General features: G+C 51.5%; 2 protein-coding genes across 10 annotated transcripts in view; both read right to left on the bottom strand.

Annotated features, from left to right (window-relative positions):
- Positions 1-19,426, bottom strand: part of LOC110477604 (uncharacterized) — a 271,546-nt gene that overhangs the window by 15,559 nt on the left and 236,561 nt on the right. The gene's annotated exons all lie outside the window — the stretch shown is intronic.
- Positions 19,220-19,426, bottom strand: part of SOX2 (SRY-box transcription factor 2) — a 2,607-nt gene continuing 2,400 nt past the window's right edge. The window contains exon 1 of the mRNA XM_021543518.3: positions 19,220-19,426. This exon is cut by the window's right edge and continues 2,400 nt beyond it. The gene's annotated coding sequence lies outside the window, so the exon portion shown is untranslated.

A 19,426-nucleotide genomic window follows, 5' to 3' on the forward strand; every position in this document is an offset into this window, starting at 1 on the left:
CTCTAAACCGAGGGAAGGGGGGGCTGCGGCGGCCTGGGGGAGCCCCCCGGCCCGGGCCCCCGGGAGGCAGAGCGGGGCTGGCTGCACCCCGGGGCCGGGGGCAGCTGGCGGGGCTGCGGCTGCTCCTGGCTGCTCCCGCCTCCCGCCCGGGCAGCGCTTTAGGGGGGGCTCAGGCCGGATCCTGCCCATTCTATACGTTAATGCTCTTTTCTCTCCGGCTGCAGGGAAGCAGGCCAGCGGATAATTACCCCTCACTGCAATCCGCAGAGCTGGCCTAATCCGAAAGCTCAAGTGCCCGTAAGTAAAACTTCAGGAAAAGTTATTGAAACTGACAAATACAGGGTGACAAATAATCAATAAAAGCCCAGTCCCACATCCTTTATTGTTTCCAGGCACTAACAGCAAGTAATGAAACCTCGGCGAGGACGGGGGAGGGAGCGGCAGAGACCGGGCGCTGGGCTGGCTCCTGGAAAGCCCCCACTAAAAGAAGCCCAGGGAAGAACCCGGCAGAATAAGGGGGACGATCCCGTCCCCATGGGAGAGAGGAAAATGCCACCCTCCTAAGTGCCCGCTGTTCCGGATGCTCTCCGTGCTGCTCGGGGCCGGGGCGCTCCGGATGGGCGAGCCCGGGAGGCTCCTGCCCGGCCGGGAGCTTCTGCCCGACCCCGCGGGCAGGGACGCTCCGGAGCCCGGTGCCATCCGGCAGCCTCGGGCCACGCACCTATTTAATGCACAAAAAAATCAGACCCTGTAATCTACGTTCTGAAATCTTATAACATCCCTGAACACCCAACGCGCTCCTTCTCATTAGCATCTCGGCCATGGATTTTCCACGCCACAGTTTCTAAAGTTTCAGCGAAGGACGCCGGGCAAGATAAATCCGTGCTGTCGTTTCTCTCCCTTTCTGTCTCTCCAAATTAAGTTTTGATCTATCAGTTTAAACACTGGCCAGAAAGTTGATTCACTTTCTGTTAGGATTTCGGGTTAAACCGAGGGCTCCTCCAGTGTCTTTAAGCTTTTGAGCTGTGTAAATGAACTGCAGTGTCACATAATCGATGGGGAAAACTCAGCTGTCACAGATACGAAAGCAGCCTCCTGCCACAGCAATAACGTGATTTGGCATTTCAAAGTTTGGAAACGTGCTGTCTGCGCGTCCGGGGCTCGGGGAGGAAGAGGGACGGGGGCGATGCGCCGGGGCGGAGGGGGGGGACAGTCCCCAGCCTCGGTGGCCCCCGGCCCCGGCAGCCCCAAGTGCCGGCGCCCCGCACCGCGGCACCCGCTGCCGCTCCCTCCCTTCCCGACACACGCTGCGAAAGTTGTTTCCCAACTTCGGCGTTAGGGGAGGGTTGACCCAGAACAAATCTCAGTGTCTCGGTGGCCTTTCCAAAGCGGCCGTGCTCCCCCCGCCCCGAGCCTGCGGGACGTGCCCATCTGGAGCACGCACCGTGAGAGCAACTGTGCCGCGGACAGCCACAGCGGCCATCAGTCACTAAAAGCCACACGCTTCAGTGGACCGGGGATAAAACGAAGTCCTGGTGACGCCTGGTTAAACCACTGACCCTCTTGCGAGGGCTGGAGAAGGGGGGAAGGCGGCCTCCTCCCGGCAAACGCAGCTTTGGGGGCTCGGCGCGGGGCTCTGCAGGGCCCCGCTCCCGGAGCTGGCGGCGCTGCCCAAAAGGGGACCCAGCGCAGCCTTTTCGGGGTGCCCCACGCGGGGACGAGGCATGGATGGGGAGGGCCCCGGGCAGAGCCCCCGGCGCGGCCATGCCCCTGGGCGAGAGCGGCGGCTCCCGTGGGCACGGGGTTCCCACCGAAATGGTTCTTTTCATATCGGCTTGGGTGGAAACACCAACCCGTGGGCAGGGTGTGCACTAAGCCGCGGGGTAAACACTGCCCTGGGCCCGCTGTCCCTACCGCAGACCCCGATTTACCCGCACACATGCGCAGGAAAACAACTCACACAGCGTGTTCAGATGCTTTCTGGAAGGGGACGGCTTTAGTTTCAAATTAGGAAACTCTCTCAGATGAACGATAAACTCCGCTTTGGTCAGGCTATGGTGTTTGATCATATCTTTGTGGTTTTGTCCTCACCAAAAAGAGCCCCGGAGGCTCAGTTAAGAAACAAGATTTCAGCTAGTTTGATTTGACATGAGGAAACTTTGCATTTGTAATATTATAAGACTCTGAAGGGGGAAAATGAAACCTCTGTAGCTGAGACAAGAAGTGTGCCTAAGTGCCACTATGTTTCAATCCCCATTCGGATATAATTTAAGTCTTCTTCTCTGGCTTACAGTAATATGCTCTCCAACGTTGAGGCTATCCAAAAGGGGGGGATTTAATGAGGCCGAGTTGATACACTTATATAATTTAGGGGTTTCGCTATAGCTGTAAAATGACAATTGGTACATGTGTAGTGCAAAAGAGCTGAAATCCCATCCAGAGACCAAGTTGGTTATTTCTGAAGGAGCTGTCATTTCCAGCAGGGGGGCACAATGAGAAGGCCAGGAGCAATGGAGCTCTGATCTCCACCAAGGAGAGATAACCACCTGATTAAAATGGGGCTCTTGTTCCCTCGTTACTCGATCGTCGTGTGAACTTACCTTATTTACAATTACAGGCAATGAGTGAGTCGCCCAGATTGTAATACGCCTATAGCTTTGAGTTTACTCCTCCCTTTGTTATCAAGACCATCTCTCGGACAGATTTCTGGACCACTCATAGCATGTGAGCACAGAAACGCTCTTGAGGAGGGAGGGATGTGTACGTTCCGAGCCCTGCAGTGCGAGCGCAGCGCGTTCACCCTCCCGCACGCCCCCGCTGGGAAGCGAGCGGGAGGCCGGGCCCAGCAGAACCAGCCAGTGGAAAGCAGGATGTTTACAGCACACAGACACGTGTGAACACCACCAGAAAGCGAAGGGACAAGAAGGCATTAGGTGAAGGACTATTTTGTGCTGCACATCTTGCTCATTTTCCAGGTGAACCCAGGCACGGTGGCTGTTGGAGGGCACTCCCTTCTCGGGTCACTCTGGAGCCCAGGTGTGCACCAGTGGCATCAGACAATGATGCACCTCTACGCTGAAATTTAACGCACTTTGTTCTCCATTTTAATATTAAATGGTACAGTGTTTGCCAGATTATTATCCCACTATTGCTTGTGCATTTGTCTCTTATGTCTAGTGCCTGTCATTACACAAAGCGTTTTGAAGAGCTAATTTCAAAAGACAGAAAGTCTACACTTACTATAAAAGTCATTAAATTAGCATGACAAGCATAAAGTTCCTAGGTTATAATTTGGTTATAGATCTGAAATCTTCCCTGCTTTCTCTCTCCACTTGAAGGATGAAGGCTGAAGAGACGCACCGACTCGAAGTTAGGACAATTGAGCTGTCGAGTGTTTGGTGGAGAAACAGGGAAGAGATGCGGTCTCCAACACCACCTTTTTGGCAGAGCAGTGGGTGACAAGAAAGAATTCTGATTTTCTCTCACGTCTCCCAGCAGCCAGAGAAATGTGTGATCAGATGGTCTTCTACTACAACAGGTGGGAGAAAAAAAAAAAAAAAAAAAAAAAGAAAAAAAATCTCGATGCGTTTCTCGTCGATTAAAATGTTGCTGGAATAGCAGGACGCGTGCCTTTTATATCCCGCTAAATGCTAAGATGGGAAGATGCGCTATAAAAGCCGCCATTGGCTGTTTCCCCTAAGGCTGCAACATCCCCTTCATTTTAATCGCTTCTTGGTTTCGGAAGAAAGCTTGGAGAGGAGGGGGAGAGCTCCTTCCCCCAGCGCCCCGTGCATGTGCAGCGGCAGGGGCCGCAGGAAGCCCGGGGATGCCAGGACCGGCAGCGTGGGAGCGCCCGCTCTGCCCGGCCGGGCATCCTCTCCCTGACACGTCGCAATTCGACAACGAGAAAATTAGAGAAGGGACGGGGCATTCAAACGCAGTGCTCACAGAAGAGGCTGCCCTAGTAGTTATTTAGTCTAAAAATCTGCTGTCAACTTTTTTTTTTTTTTTTTTCCCTCGTCAGGCGCGTTTCTTTGCGCTGGTTCGTTTGCTTTTAACCAGGCATGCTGCGAATTGTGGAAGCTTTCCATTTACCTTTTCTTCTTTAAGCGTTTTAATTATCATCACTGACCTGTTGGGCATACCTACAGTATCAATGTCCCTTTAACATCCCTGCCTTCCCTTTCTCTGCATGTTTCTGCTATTTAACACTTGCTACCTTTGCCATTAGAGTCCTAGAGTGACCCCCATGGGTATCTTTGAAAGAAAGACCCTCTGCATTCCAGCACTGCCTCCTTACCCAAGTAATAGCAAAGGGACCATTCAGACACATGGACCACACTGAAGCATTAATTAGGCTGATGAAATCCATAGAAATGTATGGATTCAGCATAATCGAGTTTCTTCTGCTGACTATAGTTAAGGAATACGTGAGCAGCTGGGAGAATAGAAAGTACTGTTAGGGTGAAGTCATGCATGTAATTGAGTATATTTAACATAACCATTTTAATGATCGGTGATTAAAAGTGCATCTACTTAAATTGTATACCTCTGCAATTTGTCCATATCAACTTTAGAGCACACACAAAGAAAAGGTCGTCATATAAATTTATAAACAAGATCCCTTCCTAGCTACACATGACTCGAGCTGGAATGATAACTCAGTAGCAGCGAGGGGGGAAAGGCCTTTCACGAGAAAATAGCTACGCCAGTACGATATTAATTAATCACTGGTTTGGCCCCCTTTCTCTCTTGTGCAGTCACAGTATTAGAAGTGCATAATAAGTGAGTTTTCTTTTCATCCGTAATTATTTATAACAATCAGACCACTCGGGGAAAAAAATCCCTGGGTTTCTTTCCAATATTAAAGGAGTATCTTTTTCCTCACTTGACAATTGTGTGCGTGTGTGTGTGTATACACATGTCGTGAAATAGAATATTCGGCTTTTTTTTTTTTTTTTTTTTTTTTTTTTAATCCGCCAAAACATTGCCGGAGATCCAGCAAAGAAACACGAAATAATCAAACTTCTCCTGATGCTAAACTTGCACGCGGAGAGGTTAAGGACTAGAAACACGGACAGTGTTTGGGGGAACCGTAGTTGATGGGCACGGCCGTGTCTCCTCGCAGGAGACCCCTGAGAATGGGAAATTAGCAGTCGAAATCTGCTAGTGGGGACTGGATCCCACAAAGCCCACGCGTTGGGAAGGCTGAGTGTCTCTCTCTCGCCTATTCAATCTGCCCAGGCTGGTTGCAGCGAATAAATAGAGTCATTGTGGAGCCCATACACAAACCGACCCAACTCCCTCCCCCACCCCTTCTCGCCCTCCCCCCGTCCCTTTATGCTTAAACGCACACAAATCCGCAGCCGCTTTGCACTAAGAGGAGCCCGAAGTTTTCTTTCCTTTACTGTACAACGCCTGTGGGAAAGGTTTATTCACACGTATGGAATATGTACTTATGTCGGAGAGACGGGGGTTCACGCTGGGTGAGGGCAAACAGGAGCTGCCAGGAGCAGGACCCATCCTGCCCTCGCCCCGCCGGGCGGGCGGGCGTCCCTCTCCCCGCGGAAGATAACGGTTCAAAGTAGCCAGATGCATTAAACAGCCACAAAAGGGGCCAAGAGGGATGGGGGGCGGGGGATAGGGGGAAGATTCACTTAAGTTTCTGGTGGAAAACTTAAACGCTGTGTCTCTCCCTCTCCCAGCATCGCTGCAAGGTGAAATCCATTTGGCCGCATCCCTCCCAAGCGGCCGCAGCCCGGCGGGGCGGGCGGCAGCCCCGCGCCCGGGGAACCCGCTCCGTGCAAGAGAATTTGCAACCTTGAAAGCATATTTTTCTTCCAGCTATGGTGGCACTTAGATGATAATGTAGGCAATGAAGCTGGGGAGATTTATATCTTTTGGAAAGTAGGACGAGCCAGATGGTAATAGCGTCATTAACAAACAAACTTAGGATCTGCAAGTGAAGCTTGAAATTGGGAAAGAGATCTGGAGAACAAAAGGAGCTGCTGTTGGGGAGGTGGGGGGGTGGGGGGGGAAGAGTCCCTCTTCTGCTGGCCAAATCTAAGAGCACATTCTACAGGGGCTGCTCCTGCCCAGCACTAGATAATAAACGACGGCTTTTTCCTCCCCTGTTGTGACTGAGAAAGGACAGGGAAAACTTTTGCAATAGGCAAATGTGGCATTTATTTATGTGTAACCCTCTGTAGTCTCAAGTGTCCCAAATGGGCCTTTAATTCAAACCCCTAGTTTGATACGGAGGGATCGCTTCTCCCAAGTTTATTTTAGGGAAACAAAGCGCTGCTTGTGGAAGTTGAAGGGCCAAAAGTTCAGTAATTATTTTTTTGAATTAATAGCAACGAATAAATATTAAAGGTTAAACGTTATTTGCTCTGAGAGTGGAAACATCTAAGGGATTTATTGTGTCTTCGAGTCTTTTTTTTTTTTTTCTTTAACCCCCTCAAAAACTTCTCACTCTTTGCTGGAAAGCACCAACACAGCAGGGGCGAGGGTCCCAGAGCAGGGCCGGGATGCGGGATGTTCGTAGGGGAGATTAGGGAGGCCCCCCGGCCGGGATTCTCTCCTGCATCACCCTTCGCGTTTACTCTCCAAACCCGCTCCGGGAGGTTCTCGATGTCCAGGGAAAAGGCCTTCAGCACAAATTTATCCAGCTGAGAGTCCATAAACACCGGAGACCCACCAGTTCCAGGGCTTCAGCAGGAGGGATGGGCTGTGTGCCTCCTAAATTTTAACCAGTGTGTTCCCAAATGCCACAGAAATGTTTGAAGGTCTTTTGAAGATGCTCATATCTCCCTTACAAAGTTGATGGTTATTAGATGATTAATGATTTAAAAGATGCCTGTTAACAGCCCCAAGTTGAGAGACATGGACCCACGCTCTAAAGTAAAAACCTAACGTGTTTCTTTTTTTTTTTTTTTTTTTTTTTTTTTTAATGTGCTGGAGATCTTTAAAAGCCCCGAGGACTTACCCTTAAGGCATTATTCAAAGAAAAAAAACCTGAGACTGGCGGTTCGTCACAGGCAATTGTAAAGGGTTTCAAAGGACCGATCAAACGAGTTGGAGAGTAATCTACATTAAAGTCCGGATGGCAGTGTTACAACATGCACCTGCAGGGTATTTGCTATCCGTGCCCCTTACAGAGCTACAAATCACCATTAAAGAAAGCTGCTTAAGCTTCCTCCGCGCTTCTAGAAAGACTTACTCGGGCTTCTTCACTTTGATATTTATACATCTTGTTATTGATAAGTGTGGGGCTGTTCAGCGCTCCCTTCCCCCTCCCGGACTGTCCCTGGGCACTTTTGCACCAGCCCCTCCCTGCCCCCACCCCGCGCACGGCTCCAGGCGGGTGTTCAGGCGGCCCGGCCCCAGGAACGACACGCGTGGCCGTGGGGTTATCCCCCTCTCCCAGCCGTGCGCCGGCTCCGGGAAAAGTTTCGGTTTATTTTATTTATGTAGTTTCCCCCCAGGCTCTGTCACCAAGGCGACCGGGGCAGCCCAGGCAGCATCGGCACGCGGGATGTCCCGGCGGATTTTCTCACAGTTGCGGGAGGCGCAGACATGGAGATGAGCTCATTGCGGGGGAGTGGCGGCGCCTGGGCCGCCCCCGGCCCGCTCCGGCCCGGCCCGGCCCGCTGGAACCGGCGCTGCGGGACTCGCTCTCCTCTTGAAGGCATTTGGGGGAAGTCGCGCAGCTTCATCCCTGGCCCCGCAGAGCCCCGCAGCGGGCACAGTTAACCCCTGGCACGCCGCGGGGCCGCGGCTGCCGGTCGGGAGAGCCCTGGCGACCCCCGCTCCCTGCTGCGCCCCCTCTGCTCCCGCACTCCCACGGGCAGCATTCAGTGGGCTCCGTGCTCCCCCCGCCAGGTGATGTCAGCGGGGAAAAGTAAAGTTGTAAGACAAACAAACAAGCCCGGAAAGCTAGGAGGGGAGGGGAAAAAAAAAAAAAAAATCAAGATTTTTCTACCCACTCGAGGCGAAAAAGCTCAAAGGTCAACAGGGATTCATCAACCGCTTCCCACGGCTGCAGACAGGGCGATACAATCAACTTGGATTTCTTTTTCGGGTAATTTTAGTGATCAGGTCTGTGTTTTGAGCACTTCCCTCGAGTGGGTCCTCACAAACGAACAAAACCCGCACCCGTCGCAGGTGCGAGGCTGCGGTGCCCCGGTGCCTGGTGCCCCGCCGAGGGCCCGGCTGAGCGGGCGGGATGCCGGGGCCCCGGGCACCCCCGAGGCAGCACCGGGGACCCGCACCGCTGTGCCCGGCCGCGGGCAGCTGCGGGAGCACACCGGGAGGGAGCAGAAAGGGGCTTTGCCGCGCTGGCACCACAAGAGGATTTAGGTGGTTTGCCAAAATTCAACTAATTAAACCCCGCGCGCTAACGTAAGGGCCAGTATCTCGAGTTCGGTGTACCTGTCTCACCTCTTGACAGCCCTGGCAGCGATGGGCTGCGCGGAGGGCTGGCACCCACGGCCCCGCCGCGTACCCCACGCCCGTGGCGGGGCTCTCTCGCCGGGATGGGGCGGGGGCCCAGCGGCGCTGCCCACCGCTAAAGTTTGCCAAGTCAACTCCTCTCCTGGAATTGTCCTCGGAGGGGCGGCGGGGAGGAGGGGAGCGGGACCCCCGCCCCGAGCGGCCCATGGCAGGCAGGGCGCCTCCAGCGCCAGGGAAAAGCCGCGCAGTGCCGGACCGGGCCGGGAGAGCGGATGCGCGCTGGGGTGCGCCCCCCTCCGCCAGAAATCGCTCAACTTCTGCCTTGGAGCGCTGGCCCCGCCGCCGGGAAAGGCTCTCTGCTGCTGCCAGGGTGGAGGGGCAGGCTTTGGCTCAGCGGGGCCGGGCAGAGGGGCCGAGGCACGAGCACCCAGGACAGAGGGCGGCACATCGTGGGGCGCCGCCCGGGGGCCCGTCCCGCATCCCGGGCGCTGCGGGCCCTGACACATCTCCTGCCACATAACGGCGAGCGCAACTCGCGGCCGCCTCTGAACTGTTGCAAAACAAATCCCGGTGCGCTCCCGGGGCTGGCGAGAAGGTGGCGGAGCGCAGCGCCAGAGCCCCGAGCCCCCCGGCTGCCCCCGCCGGCCCGACACCCCCCAGGCCGCAGCTGATGGGGGGCCCGGGGCGAGCGAGGGGCGAGCGCGCCTTGGGCCAAGCGCTAATTTGGTGTGTACGCTTAAGGCGGCCATCTGAGGGCTGGGTAGCAACGAGGGGAAAGGGGTGTATTCGCGACTGGAAGATTTAGGTTGTTGCTAGGATGTGAGAACAAAAAATCTTCAATAAGTCGGGGAGGGGGGAGGACGGGGCAGAGGGGGAGGAAGGGGGGTTACAAGGTTTGTCACAGGGAAAAGTGCAGACATCTGCTGGAACTTCCATATCTAAGCTGTTCATTTACAGGAGCCAACTTCTGAAATCTCCACAATTAGATCTGCATTGTTCTTTCTCAACAACACTGCCTAGAAAGAAAAGGTCTTCTCTGTCGGGGCCAATCCAACGAAGCGTTTGACGTTATTAAATAATAAAGCGATTGTGATTTACATTGTTGTTCAGAAAAAGGGCCAATTATCCACTGTTATGTTGCCATAAAGATCATATTAACTCGAATTAGTAATCAAACAATATGCTAGCGTTAAAAGTATAGAGAGGACAACGCGACTGGTCTTGTTGCATCCTCACTTTTTCTTGTAAAACCAGAAGCATAAATACACTTGAAAGAGGCGCAGAAACTTCATCCTTAACGGGGAAAAAGCGAAAGAGGTACCAGCGTTTGTGATTAATGGTCCTCTGTGTTGACTGTTCTCAATTAATTCAAAGCCACCCAAATCTCATATTGATTTTTCTGTTTACAAATTAATTCTTCTTTCGAATATCACGGGAAATGTTCCACGGTTCTCCGAGAACCAGGACGATTTTTTAAATGTAAAGTCTCTTAGGATTTTGATTTTGGGGTGCTTTTTGTTTGTTTTCAATTTTGTTTTGAGTTTGGGATTTTTTCTTTTCGGAGTAACGTTTTCTAAAGGCGTCTGAGTTTCAAGCAAAGACGAACCTCACCACCACCAAAGCGCAAACCCAGCCGCATCCCTGCACTCCAGCAAATTTCCTCTGCCATAATCAAATCATTATTTTTATTAAAGCAGTTATTAGGTTTATAACTCATTTGCCACTTAAATTTGTGCAACCAACCAAGGCGATCTAAATAGGTTGGAGCTGCCCCTTGGGTCCGGGGTGTGAGCGGTAGAAGGAGGATTAACCATGGGTGTGTGCAGCAGGAGGACACAAAGGCTGTCCGGTGCGCGGGGAGCAGCGGCGGGGCGCAGCCCCTTCCCGGGCGGGGCTGGCTCCCCCCGGCCCCGGCAGGGACCGCCACCCCCGGCCCAGCTCCCCTGCGTTTGTTTCTGAGCTGCCGCGGGGCCAAGGCTGGGGCTGGGCAGCTACAACTTGTTGGCAGTCAATAAGGCGCTGTCAGGTGATGATGCTCCGGCGCGGTGGAAACGTCCCGAACGAAGTGGAAACGAGACGTTTTTCATACAGGATTATCGATGCGATATGGTACGGTGTGATATGACGATATGATACAGCAGCATCGATCTCTTGTCTCCTATGCAGACGAGGTCCATTGTTTGTGCGCGGGATGACAGGATCTGCCCCCTGGAAACGTGCTGCAAGCGCCCAGCGGCACCTGACTGCTGCTTCTAATGTCATTTATTGCCAACACGTTTTGTTACCGGCTGGGGGTGGGGGCTCCTCGGAGCTCAGGTAATAACCGGGTAGCTGTCAGCTTCTCCCGTTTAGCACTACTCAGGCAAGAATGGCTTTGCCAAACTGTTCCAGGAGCTGATGCTATTTGTTACCACGATTAGGGGAAAAAAGGAACATTCACAGTAACGTGAGTTTCTATAAGCAAACGCCGAGCAATTTTCCTCGGCGCAATGCATCAGCAAGTATATCCAAAAGAGCTTAATCTACTTCTTGCAGGTTAGGTGCAAGAGAAATCAGCAAGGGCTGCTCCGGGATGCCATGAAAATCCCGGCTCATTGGCTTGGCCGCGATAGGACGAGGCACATCAAATCGACGCGGAGAGGGACAGAATCAATCAGTCCTCTTGGCTGAGGAGTGAGCCCTCGCCCTGGAAATAATTTCGAATAAAACTTGTGTAACCAAGTGTAACCTAGCTTACTCTGAGCAGATCGTCGAGAGGGTAAAAAAAAAAAAAAAAAAAAAAAAAAAAAAAAAAAGTTAAAAAAATATTATGGAAATAAGCCAATAAAACAATCTGGACTGAATTAATAAGACTGCGAATTTTGTATCCATGTATAAGGATAATATATTAAGCCAAAAAGGAGACAGGTTATCTCTAAACAGGATTAAAATGCGTTCGTGTATAGGATTAGACCATCTCATCCATTTCAAAACAGTGTCTCTCCTCCTCCTCACAACACTTTATTATATATATAAAAAAAACAAACAGCAAAAAACTTTCCCGTTAGAAGCACTTGGGAAATGTGTTTTATTAATCGAGAGCTTTTTTTTTTTTTTTTTTGCAATCAAATGTAACTGATGGCCCTGAATAAGCCGCCTTGTTAGGAAACGGGCCATTTTTTAAAACCTGTGATCAAAACAGACCTGTCTTCAGAGAGAGCACAGCAGATTTAAATGTTGGTCAAAAGGAGTCACAACTGTTCATTAAAAGCAAACCCTAACTAGTGCTAATGTATAGCCATTTTGTGAGCTCAGGACTGTAGAAAGAGGCGAAAAAAAGTCTGAGAGTGTGAGCTGATGCCGTGCTGGCTGGCAGTGTGTGGTCTATTGTAGGGAATGTGCTTTTTCCACTGAACAGAGAGCCCCCCTCTTTTATTCCCCAGCTCTACTGCACCTGCACTGGATCAGGGAGCTACTGCCATTCACCACATCAACAGAGAAGACATCTCTGACAGCACTCAATTCATTACATTTCTTCCTGCTTTTCAAACCAACGCACAAAAAAAAAAAAAAAAAAAAAAAAAAAAAAAAAAAAAGTATTGCCAATCAGTGCCTGGGGTGCAGGGAAGAAATCTTACAATACTTTATATTCGCCGCTCATTTTGGATTTCATTAGTCAGAAAACTCACTTCTCAGCCAGTTACAACTTTTCTTTCTTTCTTTCTTTCTTTTCTTTTCTTTTCTTTTCTTTTCTTTTCTTTTCTTTTCTTTTCTTTTCTTTTCTTTTCTTTTCTTTTCTTTTCTTTTCTTTTCTTTTCTTTTCTTTTCTTTTCTTTTCTTTTCTTTTCTTTTCTTTTTCTCTCTCTTTCTTTCTCTTTCCTTCCTTCCTTCTTTCCTTCTTTCTTTTTTCTTCTTTCCTTCCCGGCTTAGGGGGCTGCTGGGAGCGGGAGCTGGGGCCGGAGCCGCTCCCCTGCCACGGCCGGGGCAGTTCCGCGCCGGGGCTCCGCAGCCCCGGGAGCGGAGATGGGCCCACGCCGGGGCTCCCCAGGAGAGGTTTATTCATAATTCATGGGAGCAGAGCCCGAAGTGTCCTGCAGCAGCTCGGGGGGAGCGGGGGTGTCACCGGGGGTGCCGGGCCAGGGCCATTGCGGGGAGGGGACGCGCCGGCCCCCCCAACCCATGGAGAAAGTTGTTACCGGCCAAACTTCTCGAAAGGGACTCCGGGGAATTTGGAGGTAGCTTGGTTTCTCGAAGAACCGTTTTTCAGAAGCATTTGCAAGCGAAAGAAACCGAGCCGAGGGGTTTAGATTCAGGTATTTGATCTCGCCGGACCCAGACATCTAATTAGAGTGGCCTCAGCGATTGAAATGGTGTTAATTCCCATTGTTCCCCGCTCAGATCCCTTGGCCCTCCACCGCTGGGATGCTCTCCTTTTCAAAGTGCTAGATAAAAATATTTCTATTTGAAACAACCAACCAACCAACCAACCAATTTCTGCATTTCCCCCTTTTCTGGCCCATTTTCCTCCATCACAATCAAAAGCAAAAGCAAACTCCTGGGTATTTTTTTTTGCAGACGCTGGCAAAGAATAACACCCCCTCTGTGGGATCTTAACAGAAATAAATCACAAGGAGCTCTTGCCTACCTGAAAAGTAGGAGGAAATCCGACTGTCTGGTTTCGGGTGTAAAGTGTGTATCGATAAAGGAAGACACAGCCGACTCAGAAACGGGACCCAATTAATCTATGGGTTTCTTTACATCACCCCCTGTTAGGATGTGTGCTTTGGAAATATTGATTCATTGCGACAGGAAAGTCGCAGCTACTGTGTGTGCATAACATGGGGAGGACACGGAGCGAGAACCCGCAGCAACGCAAAGCCCACTCACGGGAGAGCCAGATTGCTTTTTAAGCTAAAACTAATAATTTCATAACTGATTCACATTCAATCTGGCGCCAATGACGTCACGGGGTATTAGCATACGAGGAGGGATGAAGCCAGTGTGGCTGGAGTTGATAAGGTGCCTCCTGAGGAATTCGCTGCTTGTTTTAATACATTAATTATTTCTCTGTCTTCCTCAACTTCTGCAATTTGTAAGAGCTTAAAGGAACCATCATTCCCAGCGATGCCAGGAGGACACGTTGGAGAGCTTCTCCCGCGGCAGCGGAGCCCGGCAGGCGGGGGCAGCTGGGGATGAGCCCCAGCCCCGCTCCCGGAGCCCGGCCCGGCCGCCCTGCAGAGCGCTGCGAGCCTCGGTTCTGGCTGAGCCGCCTCCGGCCCTGGCCGTCCCTACTTGCCCGAGTAAGGTCGGCTCGCCTGGACCGGCCGCCCCAGCGCTGGGAGCTTCCCGCAGGATGGGAGGCGGGTTTGCAGGATCCAGCTCTCAGCCTGGAACGCGTGTGAGTTGTGAGTGTGCGTGAGTGAGTGTGAGCTGGTGTGCCAAGACACCCCTGCGGAGCCTTCCCGCGGGAAAGCCTCTGCAGAGCCCCGTGTCTTTCCAGCACCCGGTGGGATTCCCCCCTCTGCCCCTCCCCATCCCCTGCCGTTAATCACGATTTTCTGGGGAAAAAAAAAAAAAAAAAAAAAAAAAGCGCCCACATTACGTCATCAGCCCTAACTGCTGCGGGGATGATGGGGTCACCGAGGAGCCGGGGCGGGGGAGCCCGCGGGAGGCCGGGCCTCCCCTCCCGTTCCCTGGGGCAGCGGCCGCCCGTGCGGGAGCGGGGGCACATCCCGGCCCGGGGCCGGAGCAGCGCTGCGCCCGCCGCTGGGCTCGGGACGGGGACGCCAGGACACAGCCCAGCTCCGTGCCCGGGCTGAGCGCTCTCCCCCGGCGTCCCACTGCCCCGAGAGCTTGTAGGAACCGGCGGCATCGCCGCTTTGGCCCCACGCAGCTCGGCCGGGCCCCGCGGAAGCGGCCTGACAATTCCCTGTCCCGCAGGGTGCCCCTCGGGACCCTCCCGAGCTGCGGGCCACCTCGTCCCTCTGAAGAAGGCAACTGCTTTGGAATAACCGCTCGGTGGCTTGAGTCTGAAACACATTTGGAGGGAAAGAGGGAGGGAGAGGCGCTTTTATCAGGGGGTCGGGGGACGGGCGCAAAACACAAACAAAACACAGAGAAATCCTAAAAGAATTAAATATAAAAGGGACAAATTAAAAAAAAATAAACACCAAAACAAACAAACAAACAAAAAAACCCTCAAAACATAAAGCCACTCTGTACAAGCTCTCGCCCACATGGCAGAGGTGCTGCGAGGCAGCACGCTGCGCCAGCGGATGAGCCAAACTCCTACAGAAACTTCTCCGGCCCGGCCCCGCTCCGTTCCCCGCGGGCGCTCGCAACGAGGGCCCCCCGCCCCGGGCTTCCCCCCGCTCCTGCCGGCAGGGCTGCAGCGTCCCAGGCGTCTCCTGCGGGACGGCCGGGCCCGAACCCGCACCACACTGCCCGGGAAGGGCCGTCCGCGCTCCCCTCCGACATTGCTAAATTGTAATGGATAATTGCAGCTTGTTTCGGCGCGCCCCCTCCCCCTGTACGCACAGGCGCACACGGATACAAAAACACGCACACACGGTCACACACAGGCACACACGGTCACACACAGGCACACTCACACACGCACTCTCACACACGGCTCAGCCGCAGCAAACCCTCAGCGAACTCCAAAGCAAAGCTCCAAAACCATCCTGCGAGCTTCGGGGTTTCGCTTTGTTCCTCCTCGCCGCTCCCCAGCCCGCAGCTGCCGGCGCAGCGGCTCCGCCCGGAGCGGCGGCGGTGCCCGGGCAGGGCCGGAGCTCGCCCTCCCGCTCCGGTGCAGCCAAACGCAGCTCCGCGAATTTCCACCCCGGGCTCCTTTCCTTTCCGAGTGAACCAGCCCCCACACTCACTGTAGCGCTGTACGTCCTCGCCAAGTGAATTGATTCCTCAAAAGCAAAATAGTACCAAACTCTCGCAATTCCCCGTGCCATCGTCAGAAAAACTGGTTTTAATTACCAAAACTAAAATAGCGGCGGTACTAACTAGCAGGCGATCAAACCGCAATCAAACTTAAATCTCTGAGCAGTTAGCTATAAACTGTCAGCAATTGAAAAGTAAACCTGGTGCACACAAAGGCTCTGTTTAATTTTCTTGTTGTAATGGCTCTAAATGAGGACCCCATCACTATGCAGTTAAGCGGTGTTGCTTGTCCCCCTGAGGCGCTGATCAGTTCTTTTTAATGTGAGAAAACTGGCAGCTCGAAGCCCGTCAATGGAGCTCCCACAACAAAAGTCCTGAAAAGCTGAATGAATTGGGTTTGTAATTACTGCTTCCCTCTCCCCCCTTGCAGCTTATCTCTTATTCATTCAACATACATTATTGTCACCTAATCGCACACTCCCAACGTTATTTTGGGGTTTTTTGCCTTTTTTTTCTTTTTTTTTTTGGTATCTACTACTACGGACATGTTTGTTGTAGAAATTAAACAAAATAATCCTCCCTTCTCTTTCCCCTCCTCACCAAGAAAAATGTTGAAACGACAGTGTCAGGCGAAGCTGACTGGCGTTTAAAAAAGCAAAGACAAAGCTCTTCTGCCATCAGAATGTCAGCATTTTGCATATATCCTCGGAAATCTCACAACCACCGAAGCAGGTTTTACATTTTAGTATTTGAGTTAGATCAGGATTTAAATGACTGAAGTGTATCTAATCACACCTATCAGTAATGGGCCTCTTTCTTTCAGTGGGACTTACATTATATACTACTTAAATTGCTGGGCTATCTACCTCCTATTCGAAGGCAGATATCCAGCTCTGCTGCGCGTTGGGGAAGAGGAGGAATGAATATCGAGAGAAAACACTCTGCTGTGAGGATCACTGTCACCCCTGATGTCCCACCTGGCACCAGTGGGCATCTCAAGGAATCAAAATGTGGTTTCGGCTAAGAAATGTCTGTCGGCAAGAGAGAGCCACGGGCTGGAGCCGGTGCTGCGAGGCAGAGCCTCTCCCCAGATCCCCCACCGCAAGAAGCTGTCGGTTGCAGAAATAACTGCAGCTATTACAACCAAATCTACTAACAGTCTAAATAATTAATTGAACCATTGCTCTTTGACCCTTGGAAAGTCCAGTAGGGACCCGTTTGTAGTAATAATACCCCCGAATGAGCCCTTGTCAAATATTCATTTAGTGGTTAATGTGAGCGATTTCCCCCTGGGACAGTCTGTAATACCAGCTTCCCAGCTTTGGCAAGAAACCCTGCTAATCTACCTCTCCAGTTCCACAAAATATTTTAACACCCCAGTACTTAAAAAGCCGTAAAAAAATCACAGGGGAAACTATAATCTTATCCTTGGGTTCACTTCGGCTCTGTAGAAGGTTAGGGAAACATTACACTGGCACTCTTGGGCCGAGCATCACTCTGGCTATAAAATACACAACAATTCATGAGAGGGAAACCACGGAGAGCCCCAAAGGTCTTCAATAACCAAAATAAAAACATACCCACGAGCTCTGCTACACATTTCAGCTGCCATAAACGAAAGCCCAAGATAATGGCTTAGGTGTAAATGGCGTTATTGAATGTGTTGAATTTAAAATGAGCAGTGGACAATGGCGTTCCTCCAAGTAGCACTTTAAAAATAAAACTGTTCAGCTGTACATGTAAAATGCTTTGGGTTATCCTCCCTAAACAGATAAATGGATGGATGGATGGATGGATGGATGGATGGATGGATGGATGGGTGGATGGATGGGTGGATGGGTGGATGTAAGGAATCTGTCCAAGTGATATCAGGTTTCAACCACATATATTCCAAATCGTACTCCGAAATCTAAGCTTAAACAAATTGCCCTTATAAAAAGTTGCTGAATTCACTAAGCCTGAATATGTGGCTTAGTGCCTTTTGTTTAGGGGTATTAGCTCGCCTTCTCTATGCGAATTGTAAAAGGACCAACATTTCCAAATACCCCCCTCGAATATTTTAGTTAGCACTTCAAAAAGGGGCCAGGTTTTATTGCTGTTAATTGGCTAAGATTCGCTTTTAAAAATGGAATCGTGATATCGATTGGGCTTTTATTCCTGGTTCTCTTTTCTCAGCGAGGCAAGCGGGAGCGGGGATGTGGGCTCGTTACCACGTGAATAATCCCCAAATGCATTGCAAACGCTCACAGCTCTGAAAAAGAATGTTTTACTCTCTTGCATTAGCGTAAAAGACACAGAAAAGGTTGAGAATCTGCAAAAATTATTGTCTGGCCCAAGCACCGCGACGATGTAGAAATAAAAGGGACAAAGGAAGCTAAACTACAAACCAGGCAGGGAGCAAATCACCACGTCTCCCAGTCTGGCAATGTTACTTTTCATCTGGACACCAGGCTTCAAGGATGGAGGCCAGAACTGAGCCTAGGAAATAGCAATACCAAATAAAAGCCACAACCAGCCAGGTAATTGTTTGTGTGTGTGTGTATGTGTGTGTGTATTTTGTGTGTGTGTGTGATCGCGTGTGTGCATTTTACCCAGCTTTCTTCCCACCACCGACCTAAAGCGAAATCCAGTGGCTGACAAGAAATACTGGAGAGAAAAGCTCAGCAACGCTTGCCCCGTGCCGGAGTGCCCACTCTGTGCCTTGCCTAAGCCAAACATCACATGCTTTCCTTGCCACGTACCACATGCCATTAGCAGAACACACGATCAGTTTCCAATCACAGTACTTCAAATCCCAAAATTCGTACCTTTATTATTATTATTATTATTATTATTATTATTATTATTATTATTATTATTATTATTATTATTATTATATTTACATCTCCCTCTCGCTCGTTTCCCCGAAGGGAAGCCGCGTTAGCAGCACCAAATGACCGCAGGGGCGGCCCAGCTGCGGTGCCCATCGCCCCCTGCCCTGCCCGGGCCGCGGGGCCTGGCGCCGGCCAGGGCCGCCGGCGCGGAGCGGCGCGGAGCCGGCTCCTCGGCAAGTGCGGGTACGACCGTACAAAGTAAAACTCTACCTGGCACGGACGGTGGATCTCTCCTTCTACATGGCGGGCGCCACCGCTTCTCTTTGGGGCTGCGACCGGCTGCAGAGAGTGTCCGAAACGGGGCTACACCGCGCTGGCAATTTAAGAAATAGGATTCAAGAAAGAGCTGTGATAAAACGTGAAAGTCTCTGGCATTCGACTGTTTTTGTTGGTTTGTTCGGTTTTTGTTGTTTCTTACCTCTGCCCGGCCAACCCTACGCCCGCCCCACCTCTCACCTCCTCCTGCGCGGCCCAGGAGCCAGGAGAGGAAAGTTTGGGAAGCGGCGGACAAAGGGAGCGGCCGGGCCGGGCGCGCTCGGGTTCCCGGCCGCGGGGAGCCGGCTCCCCTCCTGCCCGCCCCGCGGAAGGAGGCACGGTGGGGAAAGGGAAAAGAGAGAAGGGCATTATCCGCCTGTGGAAGCCGGGAGGCCCCGCCGGCCCCGCCAGCCCCAGCTCGGCCCCTCCGGGGGCAACAAGTGGCCAAAGGCGGCGGCGACAGAGCCCCGAGCCCGGCGCACCCCGCGTCCTCGGGAGGGAAGGGAGGGAGCGGGGAAGCAGCCTCGCTCCGCGTTCCCGTCCCCCCCGCAGGAGGCACAGGCGCTTTTTCCATTAAAGCTATCGTACTTTCTCTCTATATATGCATACCTATAAAAATATTCATGTGTTTTATATATATATATATAGCTATATATTACTGCATTATGTATCGTATTCGGTTGGCTACGATGATACCTTCTACTGCATGAATTATTTAAAAAACATCTTGCGTTACAAAAATAAATCCAAGACTCAAGCGGAACTTCAGTGTCCATATGTCAAAAATTTATTTATCTCAAACTGTGCATAATGGAGTAAAAACTTAACTTGAATATGTACCTGTTATAAGGATGGTATTAGTTCAAATATATACATGGACTGTCGGCAGACTGATTTCAAATAATACAGAGCCGAATCTTTAAAATACAACTACGGAAAATGAGGAGAAAAAAAAAAAGAACTTAAAATAT

Source organism: Lonchura striata, chromosome 10, assembly GCF_046129695.1.
Source record: "Lonchura striata isolate bLonStr1 chromosome 10, bLonStr1.mat, whole genome shotgun sequence".
Taxonomy (NCBI): Eukaryota; Metazoa; Chordata; class Aves; order Passeriformes; family Estrildidae; genus Lonchura; species Lonchura striata.